The sequence below is a fragment of the Aquarana catesbeiana genome, linkage group LG12 (assembly GCF_042186555.1).
Source record: "Aquarana catesbeiana isolate 2022-GZ linkage group LG12, ASM4218655v1, whole genome shotgun sequence".
Classification (NCBI taxonomy): domain Eukaryota; kingdom Metazoa; phylum Chordata; class Amphibia; order Anura; family Ranidae; genus Aquarana; species Aquarana catesbeiana.
Genome location: NC_133335.1, coordinates 29,741,505 through 29,762,598, shown reverse-complemented (window position 1 = coordinate 29,762,598; position 21,094 = coordinate 29,741,505).

Sequence of the window (21,094 nt, the reverse complement as noted above, 5' to 3'; positions counted from 1 at the left end):
CTCAATTGGTACTTGTTTGGTGTAAGCCAGTTAACCCTCCCCTGAAAGGGAGAGCACACACGACCCTCTCTGGATAACCCTCTCATTGGCCAGACCCAATCCAGAAGACCACAAGCCCAGGCTCCCCTCTTCCCACTGTATAAAGGCACAGGCAGCGTCACTGTTGCATCACTAGGAGGAGCAACCCTAAAGGGGAACCTTCCACCTGCCTACATATATGCACTGTCACATTCATTTTAATTTACGGTATATAAATCTTTGTAAGGTTTTTATCGCTACCTTTGTTCCTTGCTGGAGAAATCCTTCTATTTTCCTGTGTGTAGTCACTGAAACAGGAAGTGTGTGTGTGTTTGTGTGGCTAATCTTCCCTACTGGGAAACTGATAACATAAATATCTGCCTGAAATCAAAACCCTTTCCCAATCTGTCCAAAAGAAGAGCGTTGGCTGGATTTTAGCTAACCTTTATTTTTCATCTTAATAAACACATACACAGATTATACAGTCAGGTCCATAAATATTGAGGCATTCACACAATTCTAATCTTTTTGTTTCTATACACCACCACAATGGATTTGAAATGAAATGAACAAGATGTGCTTTAACTGCAGACTTTCAGCTTTAATTTGAGGGTATTTACATCCAAATCAGGTGAACGATGTAGGAATTACAACAGTTTGTATATGTGCCTCACACTTTTTAAGGGACCAAAAGTAATGGGACAGATTAACAATCATCCATCAAAATTTCACTTTTTAATACTTGGTTGCAAATCCTTCGCAGTCAATTACAGCCTGAAGTCTGGCACACATAGACATCACCAGACGCTGGGTTTCATCCCTGGTGATGCTCTGCCAGGCCTCTACTGCAACTGTCTTCAGTTCCTGCTTGTTCTTAGGGCATTTTCCCTTCAGTTTTGTCTTCAGCAAGTGAAATGCATGCTCAATCGGATTCAGGTCAGGTGATTGACTTGACCATTGCATAACATTCCACTTCTTTCCCTTAAAAATTCTTAGGTTGCTTTCGCAGTATGCTTCGGGTCATTGTCCATCTGCACTGTGAAGCGCCGTCCAATGAGTTCTGAAGCATTTTGCTGTATATGAGCAGATAATATTTTCCGAAACACTTCAGAATTCATCCTGCTGCTTTTGTCAGCAGTCACATCATCAATAAATACAAGAGAACCAGTTCCATTGGCAGTCATACATGCCCACGCCATGACACTACCACAACCATGCTTCACTGATGAAGCATGGTTGTGCTAGTGCTTTGGATCATGAGCAGTTCCTTTCCTTCTCCATACTCTCCTCTTCCCATCACTCTGGTACAAGTTGATCTTGGTCTCATCTGTCCATAGAATGTTGTTCCAGAACTGTGAAGGCTTTTTTAGATCTTGTTTGGCAAACTCTAATCTGGCCTTCCTGTTTTTGAGGCTCACCAATGGTTTACATCTTGTGGTGAACCCTCTGTATTCACTCTGGTAAAGTCTTCTCTTGAGTGTTGACTTAGACACACATACACCTACCTCCTGGAGAGTGTTCTTGATCTGACCAACTGTTGTGCAGGGTGTTTTCTTCACCAGGGAAAGAATTCTTCGGTCATCCACCACAGTTGTTTTCCGTGGTCTTCCGGGTCTTTTGGTGTTGCTGAGCTCACCGGTGCGTTCTTTCTTTTTAAGGATGTTCCAAACAGTTGATTTGCCACACCTAATGTTTTTGCTATCTCTCTGATGGGTTTGTTTTGTTTTTTCAGCTTAATGATGGCTTGCTTCACTGATAGTGACAGCTCTTTGGATCTCATATTGAGAGTTGACAGCAACAGATTTCAAATGCAAATAGCACACTTGAAATGAACTCTGGACCTTTTAACTGCTCCTTGTAAATGGGATAATGAGGGAATAACACACACCTGGCCATGGAACAGCTGAGCAGCCAATTGTCCCATTACTTTTGGTCCCTTAAAAAATGGGAGGCACATATACAAACGGTTGTAATTCCTACACCGTTCACCTGATTTGGATGTAAATACCCTCAAATTAAAGCTGAAAGTTTGCAGTTAAAGCAATTCATTTCATTTCAGATCCATTGTTTTGGTGTATAGAGCCAAAAAGATTAGAATTGTGTCGATGTCCCAATATTTATGGACCTGACTGTATATGCGAAAAGAGGCAGAGAATGCATGAACATTGCACTTCCTATCCAGAATTAATTTTAAAGTGACCCACATACATTAAAGCCTACTTAACAATGGGGGTATGGATGGTCAGTAACCATAGCAACCAATTAGAATGGTACGAGTCCTGATCACTAGCTTCCCAATTTGGAACACTAATGGACATGTGTGGATTTCAAGCTCCTTATTTTAGTAACATGTCTAGAATCATTGAGTCAGGTCTTATTTTTAACAAAGGATTTTGAACATATTGAAGAAAAGAGAACCTAGGACAATTAGAGAGGAATGGAATGGACATCCAATTGACGTTTTAAGGATGAACATTTATTTATTTTCTCTGTATCTGGAAATTGTGAAGGATCAGAATGGAATTATAGTGCCAGGTTCAGGTAACGTGTACAACATGAATGTTGGGTACTGGTAAAAATGTAAGACCAGTCATGCCAGTATATACTGCCAAATTCCAGTGTTTAACCACTTCAGCCATGGAAGGATTTGACCCCTTCCTGACCAGACCATTTTTTGCGTTACGGCACTGCGTTGCTTTAACTGACAATTGCGCGGTCGTGCGAAGTTGTACCCAAACAAAATTGATGTCCTTTTTTTCCCCCCAAATAGCGCTTTCTTTTGGTGGTATTTGATCACCTCTGCGATTTTTATTCTTTGCGCTATAAACAAAAAAAGATCGACAATTTTGAAAAAAAAAGCAATATTTTACTTTTTGTTATAATAAATATCCCCCCAAAAATATAAAAAAAACAAATTTCTTCCTTAGTTTAGGCCGATATGTATTCTTCTACATATTTTTGTTAAAAAAATCGCAATAAGCGTATATTGATTGGTTTGCGCAAAAGTTATAGCGTCTACAAAATAGGGGATAGATTTATGGCATTTTTATTATTCTTTTTTTCTTTTTTTTTACTAGTAATGGCGGCGATCTGTCATTTTAATTGGGACTGTGACCATGTCGGCAGACAGATCGGACACTACAGCAATCAGAGCTGAAAATAGCCACTGATTACTGTATGAATGTCACTGGCAGGGAAGGGGTTAACACTAGGGAGCGATCAAGGGAATAAATGTGTTTCCTAGGGAGTGATTCTAACTGTAGGGGGATGGGACTGCTTGAAGGAGGAGACTGATCGCTGTTCATACTTAGTATGAGCAACAGATGTGTCTCCTCACCCCTGACAGAAGGGAGATCTGTCTGTTTAAATTGACAGACTTCTGTTCTGTGTCTCTCAGGAGCGATCGCGGGTGCCCGGCGAACATTGCGGCCGCCGGGCACGTGCATCTGCTCCGTTGTCGCTTGTGCCCCCTAGTGGTCTTAATGCGGCTGACTTATACCTACGGCGATTTGCCCAGGCGAGCCAACCTGCCGCAGTATAACTGCGGCGGCTGGTCATCTAGTGGTTAAACACATCTTGTAAAGTTGATGTTTAAACTCGTGCCGTCCATTTAATGCATATGTGGGGCGGCAAAGAGGGTGAGCTTTAACGCCTGTATGCCACAGATATAAGTCTATGGGTGGCAGAGCTTTCTGTGCTGGGAGAATGCTCACTTCATGCTCCCAGCATGGTGACTAATCTGTCAAAGACAGTTTCGAGTCACTACTAATGATTTGGAGTGGACGGGATCAGATCCAAATCATGTGACCACTGTGACAGCCAATCACAGTGCTCACGTGATCGGCCAGTCCTTCCTTGTTGTGGGGATGCTTTTCTTCAGCAGGGACAGGGTAGCTGGTCAGAGTTGATAGGAAGATGGATGGAGCCAAATACAGGGCAATCTTAGAAGAAAACCTGTTAGAGTCTGCAAAAGACTTGAGACTGGGGCGGAGTTTCACCTTCCAGCAGGACAACGACCCTAAACATACAGCCAAAGCTACAATGGAATGGTTTAGATCAAAGCATATTCATGTGTTAGAATGGCCCAGTCAAAGTCTAGACCTAAATCCAATTGAGAATCTGTTGCAAGACTTGAAAATTTCTGTTCACAGACGCTCTCCATCCAATCTGACAGAGCTTGAACTATTTTGCAAAGCAGAAAGAGCAAAAATGTAATTCTCTAGATGCGCAAAGCTGGTAGATACATCCCCAAAAAGACTTGCAGCTGTAATTGCAGTGAAAGGTGATTCTACAAAGTATTGACTCCGGGGGGCTGAATACAAATGTACCCCACACTTTTCACATATTTATTTGTAAAGAATTTGAAAACCATTTATCATTTTCCTTCCACTTCACAATTATGTGCCACTTTGTGTTGGTCTATCTCATAAAACCCCAATAAAATACATGTACGTTTTTGGTTATAACATGACAAAATGTGGATAATTTCAAGGGGTATGAATACTTTTTCAAGGCACTGTACCTCCCTATCTATTTACTAATGCTTGCAGAATATTGATTAAAAATAATCAATGTTGATTGAGAGAGTGAAGTTCCACCACTGTTGAAGTATAATTAAAGGGAAAACTTTTTTCTTTAGGTTTGGATAGAGTGGAGAGGGATTAGAACCCTGCTCAGGTTTTTTTTTTTTGTGGTTAATAAAAATGTCAATTTTTACTGTTATCTCCTGCTTATTAGTACCAAAATGTGTTCACAAGTTCAACTGATAAATCTCATCCCGCTGTTGCAGAGGATGGGATGAATTATTCCAGGGAAGGCCCGTAATAAGACAGACCTAGCGGGCTCAGTGTTCAGTTCAGGGGCTCTCAGTTCAGTGCAGTGAGGTTAAGAGTTCCGGGACATAAGATCACAAAAAAAGGCACTAAACAAGGGGTCACAGGATGAAGGGGACTATGGGTGACCGGAGAGGTGGGTAGTCTTTGTACTCCTTCAGATAGCTGCGGTGCTTTCCTTTGGCCCAAATTGTCATCTGGATGAATCCAACCAAGCTGAGTAACGCCACAGGTAGACACTGAGTCATTATGGCAAATCCAATCCAGGAGCCCACCTCATATGTGTAGTTGAGGCAAGATACCAGCAGGAAGAGCCATGTGAAGGGGTTACGTGTTGGGAAGGGAATTTTCCACGTCTTTGAGCCAGCTGGCCTCAGGTTCCTCAGAGTGATGTGTATGGAGAAGTTACCCAACTGACAAAATAGAAATATGGTGACAGCAATAACCCGCTCAGGTTTTTATTGCTGTTAAACAGAGTCTGGAGTACCGTATATACTCGCGTATAAGTCGATCCGATTATAAGTCGAAGCCCTAATTTACCACAAAAAAATGGGAAAAACTTATTGACCTGAGTATAAGATGAGGGTGAGAAATGCAGCAGCTACTAGAAGTGGAAAAAGAGGGTCAACAATGCCCTTCTGCAGTTGTATACCTCCCTGTGTCCTGTGCATGTGTCCTGTGCATATGTGCATGTGTCCTGTGTATATGTGCATGTGTATATGTGTATATGTGCATGTGTCATGTGTCCTGTGTATATGTGCATGTGTCATATGTCCTGTGTATATGTGCATGTGTCATGTGTCCTGTGTATATGTGCATGTGTCATGTACCTGTGTCCTGTGTATATGTGCATGTGTCATGTATCTGTGTCCTGTGTATATGTGCATGTGTCATGTACCTGTGTCCTGTGTATATGTGCATGTGTCATGTATCTGTGTCCTGTGTGTATGTGCATGTGTCCTGTGTATATGTGCATGTGTCATGTACCTGTGTCCTGTGTATATGTGCATGTGTCATGTACCTGTGTCCTGTGTATATGTGCATGTGTCATGTATCTGTGTCCTGTGTATATGTGCATGTGTCATGTACCTGTGTCCTGTGTATATGTGCATGTGTCGTGTATATGTACCTGTGTCATGTACCTGTGTCCTGTGTATATGTGCTTGTGTCATGTACCTGTGTATATGTGTATATGTACCTGTGTCCTGTGTATGTGTGCATGTGTATATGTACCTGTGTGCATGTGTCTGTGTGCATCCTACCTGTGTCCTGTGTATATGTGCTTGTGTCATGTACCTGTGTATATGTGTATATGTACCTGTGTCCTGTGTATGTGTGCATGTGTCATGTGTATATGTACCTGTGTGCATGTGTCTGTGTGCATCCTATCTGTGTCCTGTGCATCCTTCGTGTGCCGCTCTGCACCGATCAGCGTGTGCGGTGGCCATTCACTGTTCAAAAGCCGCGCCTCCTCCTCGTCCATGATTGGCAGAAAACTCCATTTCCCAGCAGTCAGCGGTCAGCCTATCACGGGCATTCTCTCATCCTCATACCACGGACGAGGATGAGAGAATGTCCGTGATAGGCTGTACACTGACTGCCTATCACAGACGAGGAGGCGCGGATTTTGAACAGTGAGAGGCTGCCGAGTGTTATGTAGCACACGCTGGCCGCCGTCTGCCTGCATGACACGCTGATCATGCAGACATACGGCGGTGACTCAAGTATAAGTCGAGGGGGGGGCACTTTCAGCCCCAAACAAGGGGCTGAAAAATTCAACTTATACTCGAGTATATACGGTAGTTGTGTATCGCAACCAAACAGCTTATATTTTTAAAGCTTGAACTGAACAAGCTGAAGTTAGAAGCTGATTGGTTACCATGCACTGCTGCTGCTGATTCTGCCTGCTCCAGTTTTACTTATGTGTGTTAACCAGGATTTTTTTCAGGGGGAACGCAGTTCCGGCACCTCTTGGACTGGCTGCATGTAATGGCAAGGGGTGCTGGGGTGTGCTGCAGGGTATTGATGCTCACTGCTGGGGATCTATTTTAGCAAGGGGGGTCTATTGTTGCTGGGGAGGTGTATTGTTGCTGGTGGGGGACCTATTGTTGCTGGGGGGGGGTCTTATGTTGCTGGGGGATCAGTTGTTGCTGAAAGAGATCAACTGTTGGGGGAGGGGGTCTATTGTTGATGGCAGCCAGACAGACTATTAATGCTGGCTGTGCGGAGATCTGTTGATGCTGCGGGGAGTCTATTGTTGCTGGCGGGGAAATTTTGTTGTGGTTGGTCCATTGTTGTTAGAGGGATCTATTGTTGCTGACTGCAGGGGATCTATTTTACTGCTTTTCTTGATATCATTACCAAATTCCATACAAATTACTTAGCACCTCAAAATGATACTTGGTTCTATATTGTCTAAAAGGGACGGTACTGGGAGGTAGTTAGGGGCGGAGAAAAGGGGTGACTCGGAAAGGGGGAGTTCCTGCACCTATTGTCTGAGGAAAAAAAAGCCCTGGTGTTAACTAAATAAATAAGATAAATACAATTTAAAAAAAAAAAAAGTTTTTACATTTTTTTTTTTCTACTTGTCAACCTATAACCGGAAATATGAGTATGCCTTTTTTCGTTAAAGGTTTGTACCAAATGAAAGCCTTACATGTCCTTGAAAATAAGTAAAAATTATTTATGTGGGTAAATGAGTCACAGAGTTATGCCCCGTACACACGGTCGGACATTGATCGGACATTCCGACAACAAAATCCATGGATTTTTTCCGACGGATGTTGGCTCAAACTTGTCTTGCATACACACGGTCACACAAAGTTGTCGGAAAATCCGATCGTTCTGAACGCGGTGAATTAAAACACGTACGTCGGGATTATAAACGGGGCAGTAGCCAATAGCTTTCATCTCTTTATTTATTCCGAGCATGCGTGGCACTTTGTGCGTCGGATTTGTGTACACACGATTGGAAATTCCGACAACGGATTTTGTTGTCGGAAAATTTTATAGCCTGCTCTTAAACTTTGTGTGTCGGAAATTCCGATGGAAATTGTGTGATGGAGCCTACACACGGTCGGAATTTCCGACAACAAGGTCCTATCACACATTTTCCATCGGAAAATCCGACCGTGTGTACGGGGCATTATAGTTGGTTTAAAAGAAGCATACTGACACAGCTAAATTTAGTCAAGCCACCAATGACCTCTCGTTACAAAATGGTCCTCTTTCCATTTGAGATGGAACATTCCATTAAATGGTCTCCACCAAAATTTGCCCTAATAATACATGCATGACTTTTGGACATTAGACTGTAGGGAGACTGGGGAGTGATGTTAAATCTACTGTGGATATATTGCCACTGCCTTTTAAACAAGTAAAATGTAAAGTTTTTTTACTTTCAGAATAAAAAAAAAAATGTTGGTTCTGGAATCTGCAGCTGGCATAGTCATTGCCCAGACTTTTTTCATCCTCACATATTTCAGCCACCATTTAAACAAGCGCTGGGTAGTAATTCTTTCAGATCTTTTGTAAACCACACTGGTTGCAATCAATATAATTCCCATCCCGCCGTTGCAGTGAGTCTTAGCCGGGGGCGTGGGAGTGACAAAAACTACCTGAAGTAAAAATAGAAGCAGCAAGAAAATAACTGACATCTACGCAGAATAGGGTCTATTTATGCAACACCAGGGGTAGAGACGAGTCATCCGGGACCCCCGTAATCAGGTTATTTTTAACCCTTTGTGACGGTCTAATAATAGTATGAGTGTGCTTATAATTTCCACATCCGACTTTAAATGTACCCATTTTTACTGAGTCATAATTGGCTGTTCTTAAACCGGAGCTCCAGATATAAAAAAATGCAATATAGCTATATAGTAATTAAAATGAACTGAACTTATTTTTAGATGCACCCAGTAAAAGTGTATGTAAACCCTACCAGATTCATTTATTGGCTCACTATTGATTTGGTAAATACATGTAGCGGCATCCCTGACCCCCAAAGGCCTAATGGTGACCTCCAGAGTCAGAGAGACATCCTTTCTTGTAGTGTGGGCTATTAGGCATGGCGGGTGTATTGCAAGTTGGTAACATGGGCGCCAGTCACTTTTTGGAATGCAAGAAAAGAGATTTATTGTCTCTTAAACAGAACTGGGGGAGAGAGGGTTAGGGCCAGGACACCCATATGCAATAGTAATTGGCAGACTCAGAGACAAAAATAGGCAGACAGCTATACAGGTAGAGGTCCTTTAAGCTGGATGCAGCAATTTGTAGAACTGCTGTCTCCTATGGCAACTGAACTTTGAACAGTCAACAGAGATCCATACACGTAACTCACAGTAACCCGTTATAGATCTTTTCTCACATCTCACAGTATCCCACTGTAGATCTTCACTCACTGAGCTCCTGGTCTCTCACTAGACTTCAAGATCCCATACGTCATTGGATCCCCTGAGCTCTTCCACAGCAAACCCGCTGTAAACGCCTCAAGCTTCACCCATGCTAACCCGCTGGGTCCCTGGCTTGGCACTCTACTGAAGCTTTCCCAAATCTTCACTGTCCCCGGCTGGTGAAAAGGCTGCTCTGGTACTTCTTCAGACTTCCATACACTGGCCTCTGATAATAGGAATGGTTGTCCCTTGCTGGCGACTATTCTTCCCTTTACCTCTGGCCTTGATCATCACTTGCGACAGAAGTGGTCGTCCCTTGTGGCAACTGCTTCTCCCTCACCGCTGGCAACAAGGCGTACAGATGGCACAGAACCCCGATCACCTGACTCCTCCCGAATAAATAGGCTCTCCCAGCAGTCCAAGGAACTTAAGAAGCCCCTGCCAATTGGCTGAGACAACCCATCCACTCTTAGTCTAAATTCACTATGCCCTGGTCATTCTAATGCCACAGGCAACAATGCCATCTAGTGACAGAAGAGAGAGGTGCATCAAATCCAGAGTTAGGGAAAAGCCAGTGAATCCCCTATCAATCAGCCAGGCTATTTACCACCTAGCAAGTTAAATTTGTTAGCAAACCTGCCTAGTGCCTACTACCAGGGTGCTACATACATAATTCAAAGCACTTATTACAGGTACCTATATAGCGTCATTAATTTACACATTGCTTTACATATATATTATACATTCACATCAGTACCTGCCCTCAAGGAGCTTACAATCTAAGGTCCTTAACTCACATTCATACATACTAGGGGCAATTTATACAGGAGCCAATTAACCTACCAGCATGTCTTTGGAGTGTGGGAGGAAACCGGAGAACTTGAAGGCTTTTTTTTTGTGTGATAGCGCCTGAAATAAAGAGGACCTCTCATGCTTATTTCTATTACAAGGGATGTTTACATTCCTTGTAATAGGAATAAAAGTAATCAAAAAGGTTTTTTATTAAAGGGACAGTGTAAAATGAAAAAATAAAAAGTAAAATAAATTAGAAAAAACAAATGTAAAGCGCCCCGTCCTTCCGAGCTCACGTACAGAAGCGAACGTAAGTCGCGCCCACATATGTAAACGGTGTTCAAACCACACATGTGAAGTAGTGCTGCGATCCTTTAGTGAGAGCAATCATTTTAGCGCTAGACCTCCTCTGTAAATCTAAGTTTGAAAGCGTCACCTATGGAGATTTTTAAGTACCGTAGTTTGACGTCATTCCACGAGCATGCACAATTATGAAGCATGACATGTTAGGTATCTATTTACTCGGCGTAATATCATCTTTCACATTATACAAAAATATTGGGCTAACTTTACTGTTTTTTTTTTTTTAATTCATGAAAGTGTATTTTTTCCAAAGAAATTGTGTTTTATACACCGCTGTGCAAATACAGTGTGACATCAAATATTGCAACGACAGCCATTTTATTCTCTCGGGTCTGTGCTAAAAAAAAAATATATATATATATATATATATATAACAATACTAACAATACTTAACAATAACAATACTTATAACAATACTTAACAATACTTCGATAACAATACTTCGGTCCCAAATACCGAGTATTTGCAGGAGTACTTGGACACTCAGGAAAGATCGGTGCCGCAGCAGGGGAAGTTATAATGACCGTTCTCCCTGTGTGGCTTTCAAAAAGCAGCTGACAGCTCCTCCTCACCCTTCCATGGCTGTCAGCTGCTTTATTGAAAGCCACACAGGGAGATCGGTGATTATAACTTCCCCCGCCGCCGCACCGATCGTTCCTGAGTGTCCCCTGAATCCTCCTCGGGCTCCCCTCTGTGTCCTCCTCTGTGCTCCTCCGTGGGCTCCTCTGGCCCCCCCCTCTGTTCCCTTTCCGTGTGCACATGAGGGGAGAGAATAGCAGAAGGGGTGGGGGGGGTCTGTTAGCTGAGTAGTAGCCAGAACAGGTAAACAGAACAGATTCCTGCTTAGCCATAGGCATATACTCCCTATGTAAACATGGATATGAACCTTCTAGGCATGGAGAAGCACTGAGCTCTGAAGATAAATTGTTTTCATTGATCTTTCATGTAGTCTCTGTCGGGTAATGATTGGCTCAGTTAAACCGTAAGGGAGGTTATTGATCGGGATGTCATGTATGTGTGGCTGTGTACTGTTATTAATTGGAACGCTCAGGAATATGCACCAAAGTCATCAATTACCAGGGCTCCATCAAGAAGGGGGAGTTCTGGGGCCTTTTAAGGACAGCCAGTCACAAGGACTTTCACTCTGTCTTAAAGGTACAACCCAATGGAAATTTAGCATTTTAGCTTCATAACTACTTGTTGCATTTGCTCCAAAACTTTAACCCGCAATTGTGCAGTCATGGAACACTGTACACAAATAAATTGATATCATTTTTTTCACACAAATAAAGTTTTCTTTTGGTGGTATTTGATTACCACTGTTTTTTTTTTTTTTTTTTCGCTATATATACAAAAAAGGACTGAAAGTTTTGAAAAGAAAACAATATTTTCTACTTTATGTTGTAAAACATATTCAATAAATTAAAATATCTTCATAAATTTTGTCCAAAATGTATTCTGCTACATGTCTTTGGTAAAAGACAAAAACAGAACAATAATGCCCGTACACACGGTCGGATTTTCCGATGGAAAATGTCCGATCGGAGCGTGTTGTCGGAAATTCCGACCGTGTGTGGGCTCCATCGGACATTTTCCATCGGATTTTCCGACACACAAAGTTGGAGAGCAGGAGATAAAATTTTCCGACAACAAAATCCGTTGTCGGAAATTCCGATCGTGTGTACACAAATCCGACGGACAAAGTGCCACGCATGCTCAGAATAAATAAAGAGATGAAAGCTATTGGCCACTGCCCCGTTTATAGTCCCGACGTACGTGTTTTACGTCACCGCGTTTAGAACGATCAGATTTTCAGACAACTTTGTGTGACCGTGTGTATGCAAGACAAGTTTGAGCCAACATCCGTCGGAAAAAATCCTAGGAATTTGTTGTCGGAATATCCGAACAAAGTCCGACCGTGTGTACGCCCTATAAGTGTATATTAATTGGTTTGTGGGAAAGTTATAGAGTCTACAAACTATGGTATATACTGTATAATTGAAAATTAATCAATCCTGATGTACTGGCAGCCGATCTCATTTCTTGAAGCCCTTAAAATGCCAGGACAGTACAAATACCCACCAAACACCCTTTTGAAAAGTAGACTGTCCAAGGTATTTAGTAAGAGCCATGGCCAGTTTTTTGAAGTTTGAAGTAATTTTTTAATCACAATTTTTGGGAAAAATTAAGAAATTAAATAAAATTTGGGGGGTTTTCACATTTTTTTTTTTTTTTACATACTGTCACCAGTGCAAATACAAAGTCATCATATGACTGGTGTGATGGTGATCAGGGATACTGGACACAATTTACCAAGCAATATTTTACCACATCCGTGTATGCGGTAAAATAACGCACAGCATTTAAAAAAAAAAAAAAAACTGTTTAAATCACACAAAAACTCTCGTTAAAATCTGGTATGCCTCAAATACCGCATAAAACCGTGCGGTAAGTTATCGCAAGCATCTCGCTTGTTTAAGTGTAAGGCAGCCAACAATTTAATCGTGGCTGGTATGGCATGGCTGCTCTGGGTTAGAGGGCTCAAGGTACCCTAAGAGTTGGGTATACAGCACAATGTTTAGTGCCTCGGATAGGCGGAACTTCTTCAGGGTATCAGCATCCATGAATTTATCCAGCAATTTTCTTTAAAAAGACCATTCAAGATCTTCTCCTCCTTCTCTTCTGCATTACCGTATATACTCGAGTATAAGCCGAGTTTTTCAGCACATTTTTTTGTGCTGAAAGTGCCCTCCCGGCTTATGCTGGAGTCAAGCACTTTTCTGCAGCAGAGAATGACATTTTCCGAACCAAATTTGGGGCCCCTTGGTGCTAGAAACCCCAAATTTGGTGTGCAAACCCAGTGGAACTAGCACTACAACATATCCAAGCTGGGGTTCTTAGCAGCAAGTGGCCCCCGAGATACGGGGCCCCAAATTCGGTTCGGAAAATGTCATTCTCTGCTGCAGAAAAGTGCTTGACATTTTCCAAACCGACTTTGGAGCCCCGTATCTCGGGGCCACTTGGTGCTAGGAACCCCAGCTTTGGATATGCTGTAGTGCTAGCGGCCCCGAGATACGGAGCCCCAAAGTCGGTCAACTGTGTCCATCTGCAGCAATGTCATTTCGGGACCCTTTGGGTCCAGAGACCCCAAATTTTGGCTGCAGCTAGGGGGCATCTCGGAACCCTCTAACTACCGAGTTTGAAGTTCGGGGGACCTATGGCTGCAAATGGGCACAGTGAGGCATGCAAATGGGCACAGTGAGGCATGCAAATGGGCACAGTGAGGCATGCAAATGGGCACAGTGAGGCTGCAAATGGGTATTTTTGACCCTCTTTTCCACTTACAGTAGCTGCGCATTTCTCACCCTAGGCTTATACTCGAGTCAATACATTTTCCCAGTTTTTTGTGGTAAAATTAGGTGCCTCGGCTTATATTTGGGTTGGCTTATACTCAAGTATATATGGTACTTTAAATTACAGAAGACTGGATTCAAAGGGCTCCATCCTTTATACTATGCTGTCTGCCAGCCTCCAGAGACAACTCCTGAGTAGAATCTAGCTGACACCTGCTCCAGCTTGGTTTTTTAAACCAATCACTTACCTCAAACCCAGGATCTGACCATTATCATAGTTATCGCAAGCTTGGACCAGTACTTAATTACCGCATGCATTTATTTACTTCTGTGAATTGACTTTAATGCCTTTTTATGCGGTATTTAACGAGCTATTTAACAAGCGTTTTTAGTGTTTGCGCTAAATACCGCATACGAGCAATAGTGAATTGATATTTTCATTATCGCATGCGTTAAGTGGTCACGTGACCGTCAACCTTTAGTGAATTGTGCCCGCTGATCGGTGACAGTATGTAAAAAAAAGAATAATAATATTTTTTTTTTCAGTTTTCTAAACATTTTTTTATTTTTAAAATTTTAACATTTTTAAAATCTTTTTACTATTTTGTTTTTGTACATCCTATCATCAGAGTAGATCGGTGTCACCATAGTGACACTGTAATACTCTGGGGGGATGATCAGGGATTTTTTTTTTTACACTCTAATTACTTATAAAGTGATGATCACTGTATAAGCAATAGATTTAGCTGACATGAATGGGTTACCATTTATAAAACAGCTTTCTTATGATTGTGTTCTGTGATTGTCTTCAGCTTGTTCAATTAAGCTTTGACAATAAAAACCTGAAAGCTGATTGGTTGCATCAGTTTTAGTAAATCAATCTAATTGATTTCTCTTGTTCAGCCCTTGGACTGAACGATAGAAATCTAGTAGATTCATCCATCCACATGGATGAGGGGATCTCCCCTGACGGCTATTGTATTCAGGTATCCGGCAGCCACAGTCACTGTTTAGCCAAAGGTTTTCCACCCATCCCCTTTTAATTTTTCAACCAAAGCCAGGGAGTGCAGACATGGCCACCCACAGCTCTCATTTTGGCTGACTTTAGCAGGAATTGACGGAAATTCGAGTTGTGTATGACCAGTTTAAAGCTGGGTCAAGAAGAGTAGATTTACCTTGGTATTATTAGGTTGAAAAGTTTTATTTTATAATGTTATCCTGACTTCCTTCAAATCAGAATTCTTCTTGACTCAAAAAGTACTAAATCCAGCAAGTCAGCACAACACCCAGATAACTTAAATATGTAGAAGAAGGTCATGGTGTCTCCTGGATTTTGGTCATGACAGGTTCACAGGTTTCAGCAATCCATCAGAGATCTTATCACTCTACAAATACCAGAGACCAGGTCTTTTGACATATGTCACATTTGCAGGTTGGACCTTTCCCATCACAGACTGGTCCTGCTCATTATGTCCTCATTACACCCTTCACTGCTCTGCTGCATTATTCGCTTATAGTAAAGCAAAAAAAAAAAAAAAAAATCCTTTTAAAGCGTGATCTAATTTGCTCTAAAAATGAAAAAAAAAATGTCTTTCTTATCCCCACTCTCTAGATCAGATTTTTACAGTGCTATTACTTATTAGCATATTATACAATATTTTTATTTTGTACATCCAGAAACACATGCAACCCTTTTTTGAAGCAATCTACTGGGTTGGCTAGGATTAATATATGTTTTTACAGCTCTTAGGGCTTGTGTACACCACAATGTATATTATAACCCACGCCATAACATGCATTAAGATTTACTAAAACTGTTGCACACAAAATGTGGCTGTCAGGGCTGGGCTCAGCCCTTCCTTCTCTGAGCTGGCCGCTCAGCTGTCAGCTAATTGCCAGCTCCCATCTCTCTCCACAGTTACCCAGCTGTTGTTCTTTCTGCTCTTCAGTCCTGCCTACTTAAAGCCGTCCAGCTCACTTGATCTCTGCCTTCGCCTTGGTCACATCACAAGAAACCATCTCCTGCGTTCCTGTTTAAAGACTGGCTTTGCTGACATCCCTTCTGGCTCCTTATCCTGCTTGCTGTTCCTCTACTTGGATCCCTGACTTCTGGCCTGGCTGATTACCCGATCTGGTTACTGAACTCTGGCTTGGCTGACTACCTGATCCGGTTACTGGACTCTGGCTGTGCTTTGACTACACTTACTCTATTTACCTTTTTATTTTTATTAATAAACAAGTGTGATTTTACTGTACTTCTGTCTCGGTTTGGTTCATGGTTTCTGACAGTGGTGCAGCCGTCCATAGTGACCAATCAGCTTCCAGGTTTTATGGTCAAAGCTGAAGCTTGAAAAAGCTGAAGTTAAAGGTGATTGGTTACTATGCACAGCTGCACCAAATTCTGTGAGTATCAGTTTTAGTAAATCTCACCCACTGCGTGTTGCGATTTATCAACAGCTGCACCCTAACGCACATCTACAGTACACTGCAACACACCTGTACTATAGAGCACCACAACATACAAATGCAAGTGCTCTGTGCATTGCAGTGCTCTGCCTTTTCAGAAAACCATGGAGGACTTATTTTTTCTATGCATTCAAATGCATTAACAACACATTCATGATGAGCTGCCTAATGCATCACGCTGGGCCTTTACTGTAAATAACCCATTCTGTATGTGGAGGTTGAACCTTTCTCTTATGCCATTATTTGGTCTTTTGACTGTGTAGTAATTCTGCCCTAATTTTTCATAGTAATATTTAATGGGCTAGTCCTTTGTGGCCTACAGAATTTTGCACATGACACTTAACAACAGTGTCAGGAATCAGCGGCAGAGATGGCCTGATCTGTGTGGCTACCAAGACCAAACCATTGATATACAGTATATTAAAGTGAATAATTAATAGTATAACAAAAGATGTCCAAACACCAGCAAACAGCTAACATAAAGATATAAATGAATAATTAACCAAATTACAAAATACCTAACCCCTTAACCATAATACAATATATACAAGGAACACGGGTCACAGGAAATACCGGAGATGCAAGGAAGTTGGGGAACCAGGGCTGGGATCAGGTGCAAGGGGAGCAGAAATAAGGTAGCAGGGCAAGAGCAAGAGCAGGGGCAGGATAAATGGCAAGCAGCATCTGGCTTAGCACAGCAAACAAAACACTGGCCCGAAGAGTACTAGCAGAGGAGAGACTAAATACCCTCCCAGCAGCCAGCATCAGGTGGAGATTGATTACTAATAAATACTAGCTACAGGGATACATCCGCTGGTGGACACTGGACTACAATTTTCCGCTCTGGGAAGCACAGTGCCACTATCAGGTGACCCAGGTCATGAAAACCAGATGCTCACACTGGCACAGCTGCCTCGTTTTTAGATACTATGCTCCAGTAGCATTGTTGTAGAAATAGTATTTTTACATACAATAGAATGTGCCAAATTTACTAAGAATACATGTACAGTTTTTTTGTACACAGACAAATCAATTTTTACCATGCTGTAGAAATGTGGTTTACCTTACTGCTTGTGGGTCTATAGGCTGTTGTGTTTCCTACATGCAGCTCTTCAATTTAAACCCCCAGTTGTGTTGTTGAAGTCCGCCAGCCATATTCGTGCCCTTACAACCTCTGCTGGTGCTAATTAAAGGGGAGTTCCACCCAAAAGTGGAAGCTCCACATATCTGTCTCCTCCTCTCCTCCAGTGCCACATTTGGAGAGGGTACCTGATTTTGACAGGCACCTGTCCCTACTTCTGTCGGACCTCGTCGTGGCAAGCTACGTCCGAAGTTCTGCTCCCCTCCTCCTTCTCCGCCGCCAGGCCATTCAGAAAGGGCAGCGCGCTTAGTGCATGTGCAGTAGGGAATTGGCTTTGAAGCCACAAGGCCTTCACTGCTGGTTTCCTTTACAGGCAATGGCGGTGGCAGCACCCGAGAGTCGATGGAAACATCTGCTGGGGTGCTGACATCCAGGACAGGTAAGTGTCCTAATATTAAAATTTACTTTTAATTTTTCTGGCCCTGCTGATGAAGCCCAGGGGGCACTGTTGGGTATCTTAATGCATCTTTATCTGATATGGAAACAGTTTAATGTTTATATCGCTAGATAATGTTTTTTACCATATAACCAGCAGAATTTTCGGTCAGCTTTTTTTGCTGGAATTTTAAAAAAGTTCTGCCCAATTTAATTGCAACTTAAGGCAGTCAATGAGGTTGATTGATTTACTAAAGGCAAATAGATTGTGCAGTTTGCAAGTGCAGTTGCTCCAGAGCTTAGTGATTGAGCAGAAGCTCTGCTGACTTCCATCATACACTCATGTGCAAGTAAAGTATTCTTTGCAAAATGAAGCTTTACCTCATTTACTAAGCTCTGGAACAACTGCACCTGCAGCGTGCACAATCTATTTGTCTTTAGTAAATCAACCCCAATGAGTTGATAGTGCTATCCCATGCATGTTGCAATGGTGCTAAAATCATAAAATTTACATTAGCTCCTTGTGCTAATTTATTAACTGTATTAGCCATTAACACTGCCAGTAGATCTGTTATTTTTCCAGTACTTGTAGTAGGGCAACAGTGCTGTTTGCCAGCCTGTGGATAGGGTAGCCTTATGCCCCGTACATATGGTCGGACTTTGTTCGGACATTCCGACAACAAAATCCTAGGATTTTTTCTGACGGATTTTGGCTCAAACTTGTCTTGCATACACACGGTCACACAAAGTTGTCGGAAAATCCGATCATTCTAAACGCGGTGACATAAAACACGTACGTTGGGACTATAAACGGGGCAGTAGCCAATAGCTTTTGTCTCTTTATTTATTCTGAGCATGCGTGGCACTTTGTGCGTCGGATTTGTGTACACACGATCGGAATTTCCAACGATTTTGTTGTCGGAAAATTTTATCTCCTGCTCTCCAACTTTGTGTGTCAGAAAATCCGATGGCAAATGTCCGATGGAGCCCACACACGGTCGGAATTTCCGACAACACGCTCCGATCGGACATTTTCCATCGGAAAATCCGACCGTGTGTACGGGGCATCAGAGGGATAGTAGTTTTAAATGGACTTTCTGTAGGAGACAAATAAATTGAAGCTCAACTGCTTCTAAAATTTTAATGGCTCATTCACATGGGTGGCCAAGGAGCGGTAAAAGCAGGTGGTTGAGCTGCAGTTTTACCCCCTACCCACCTAAATAAAGGTATGCAGCCGCTCAGGGCTGTACACATGCCATCGCAAAAATGAAACAGCATTTCACATTAAGGAGGCAGTAGTGCTGCAGAACATAACTCACTTTAAGTGTTTCTAAAGCCTAAACATTTTTTTTACCTTTAATGCATTAAGGTAAAATATGTTTAGGTATTAGCATCCCCCCTCCCCCGATTTTACTTACCTGAGCCCTCATTCTATCCAGCATTGGCTCCCACTGCTGTCAATCAAAGCCAGTGGTGAGTCCCGCTGTCTGTGTCAATGAAGGCAGCAGCAGCGGGGCTCGGCAGCGAAGTGGCATCCCAGGGGGGCACTGGACAGAGTGGAGGGGCCAGGAACACCGGTGGGAGACCTGAGAAGAGGAGGTTCACTGCCGCTCTGTGCAATTCCATTGCACAGAGCACGTAAGTATAGACAGTCACTTTAAGTACTGCATATGGGGCCCACTGCAACTTGCCTGGAAATGTGTGTAATGCACACATTTGCAGTGCATTGGTGGTGCAGGGTTTTTTTTTTTTTCAGCACGGTGGCAAGAAATTGCTTTTCAGGGCTGGGCTGCTGCAGCACTTTTAAACAAGCCCTTAAAGTGGTTGTAAACCTCAGACTTGAAATATGAACAAAGCATTACCTTCTATAGTGTGTACTTGTCTCAATCCAAAGCACAAGGTGTATTTTCTGTCTGCTGCTTCCATCGTCCGCTATCAGCATGAGACACTTCTGACAAGTTTTCCTGACACCAACAGCAAAAAAGATGGCAGGGGAGGGAGCTCCCGGACACAACCTGTGATTGACAGCCTCAGCTCTGTCTCTGTGTGCTGTGTGAAGGGATGCGTGTCCCTTCCCTCCAATCAGCTCTCAGAGTGTAACTTCAGCTCTCTGACCTTTTTTCTGACAACTAAGACAAGCTTTATAAATTCTGGACTTTGAACGATTGTAGAGAAGAAAAGGTACAACTTATGTAGAAGGATTTGTTTCATCTCTGTGTATCACCTGAGGCCAGTCACTTCACTGGCTAAGAGTAAAGGGTTTACAACCACATCCACAGCTACAGCAACAGTTTTCTTTCTTTAAACCATATAAATATATTCTAACCATTGTAAGTACCCCCACAAGTGTTTTGTGTTTTTTCCAAACCCATGTAACTGTCACTTTTGCTGGACTGCTTGATTAATTAATTTAACTTAATTTACATTTTTAATTCTAGCTGGTGTTAAGTCTGAATAATCAACACTTTTTTTTTTTTTTACAAAACATAAACAGACAGTACTGCACATCTCTAGGGAATTCATTCATTCTTTTCTTATTGTCGTTCCTAATTTCTCTCTTTTTCTCATTTTCCCTCTCTCTCTCCCTCTCTCTCTCTTTACCCCAAATTTTGTCCTTCTCCCTCTCTGTGTCCCTACCCTTCTCTCCTGAATCCCTTGTGGCTTCACAACCAGTTTCGTATTGCGCATGTCTAAGCCAGGCTGCGCCTTGTGAATGGTCCCATAGTCTTCCGGGACCTGTGATGTGTCCCAGAAGACTGCTGGGGAAGGAGGGAGGGGGGCCGAACTTCCGGCTCAGATCGACGCGGTTCATCGGACTGGAAGTGAGAGCAGGTACCTGTCATAACCAGGTACCCACTCCCCCAAAAAATTGCCAAATGTGGCAGTGGAGGTGGGAGGATGCAAACAAGCAGAACTTCCCTTTTTGGAAGATTCTACTTCTTCTTCCTCTCCTCCTCCTCCTCCTCCTCTTTTATTTAATCTTTCTCTTTTCCCCTCTCCCTCTCTCTGTTTTCTTCCAATCTTATCTTGTCCTCTTTAACCTTCATGCTCTCTCTTTTATATCCTTGTCCCATGCTTGCCCTTCTCTTTCCATGCCTCCCTCTGTTCTCCTTCCTTTCTTTCTTTCTTTCTTTCTTTCTTTCTTTCTTCTTTCTTTCTTTCTTTCTTTCTTTCTTTCTTTCTTTCTTTCTTTCTTTCTTTCTTTCTTTCTCTCTCTCTCTCTCTCTCTCTCTCTCTCTCTCTCTCTCTCTCTCTCTCTCTCTCTTCTTTTTTTCTCTTGTACTTCCCTTTCCGTGTCTCTTTCTCTGTTCTTCTATTTACCCCTCTTCTTTTCTCTCTCATTCTTCCTATCTATCTCTTTTT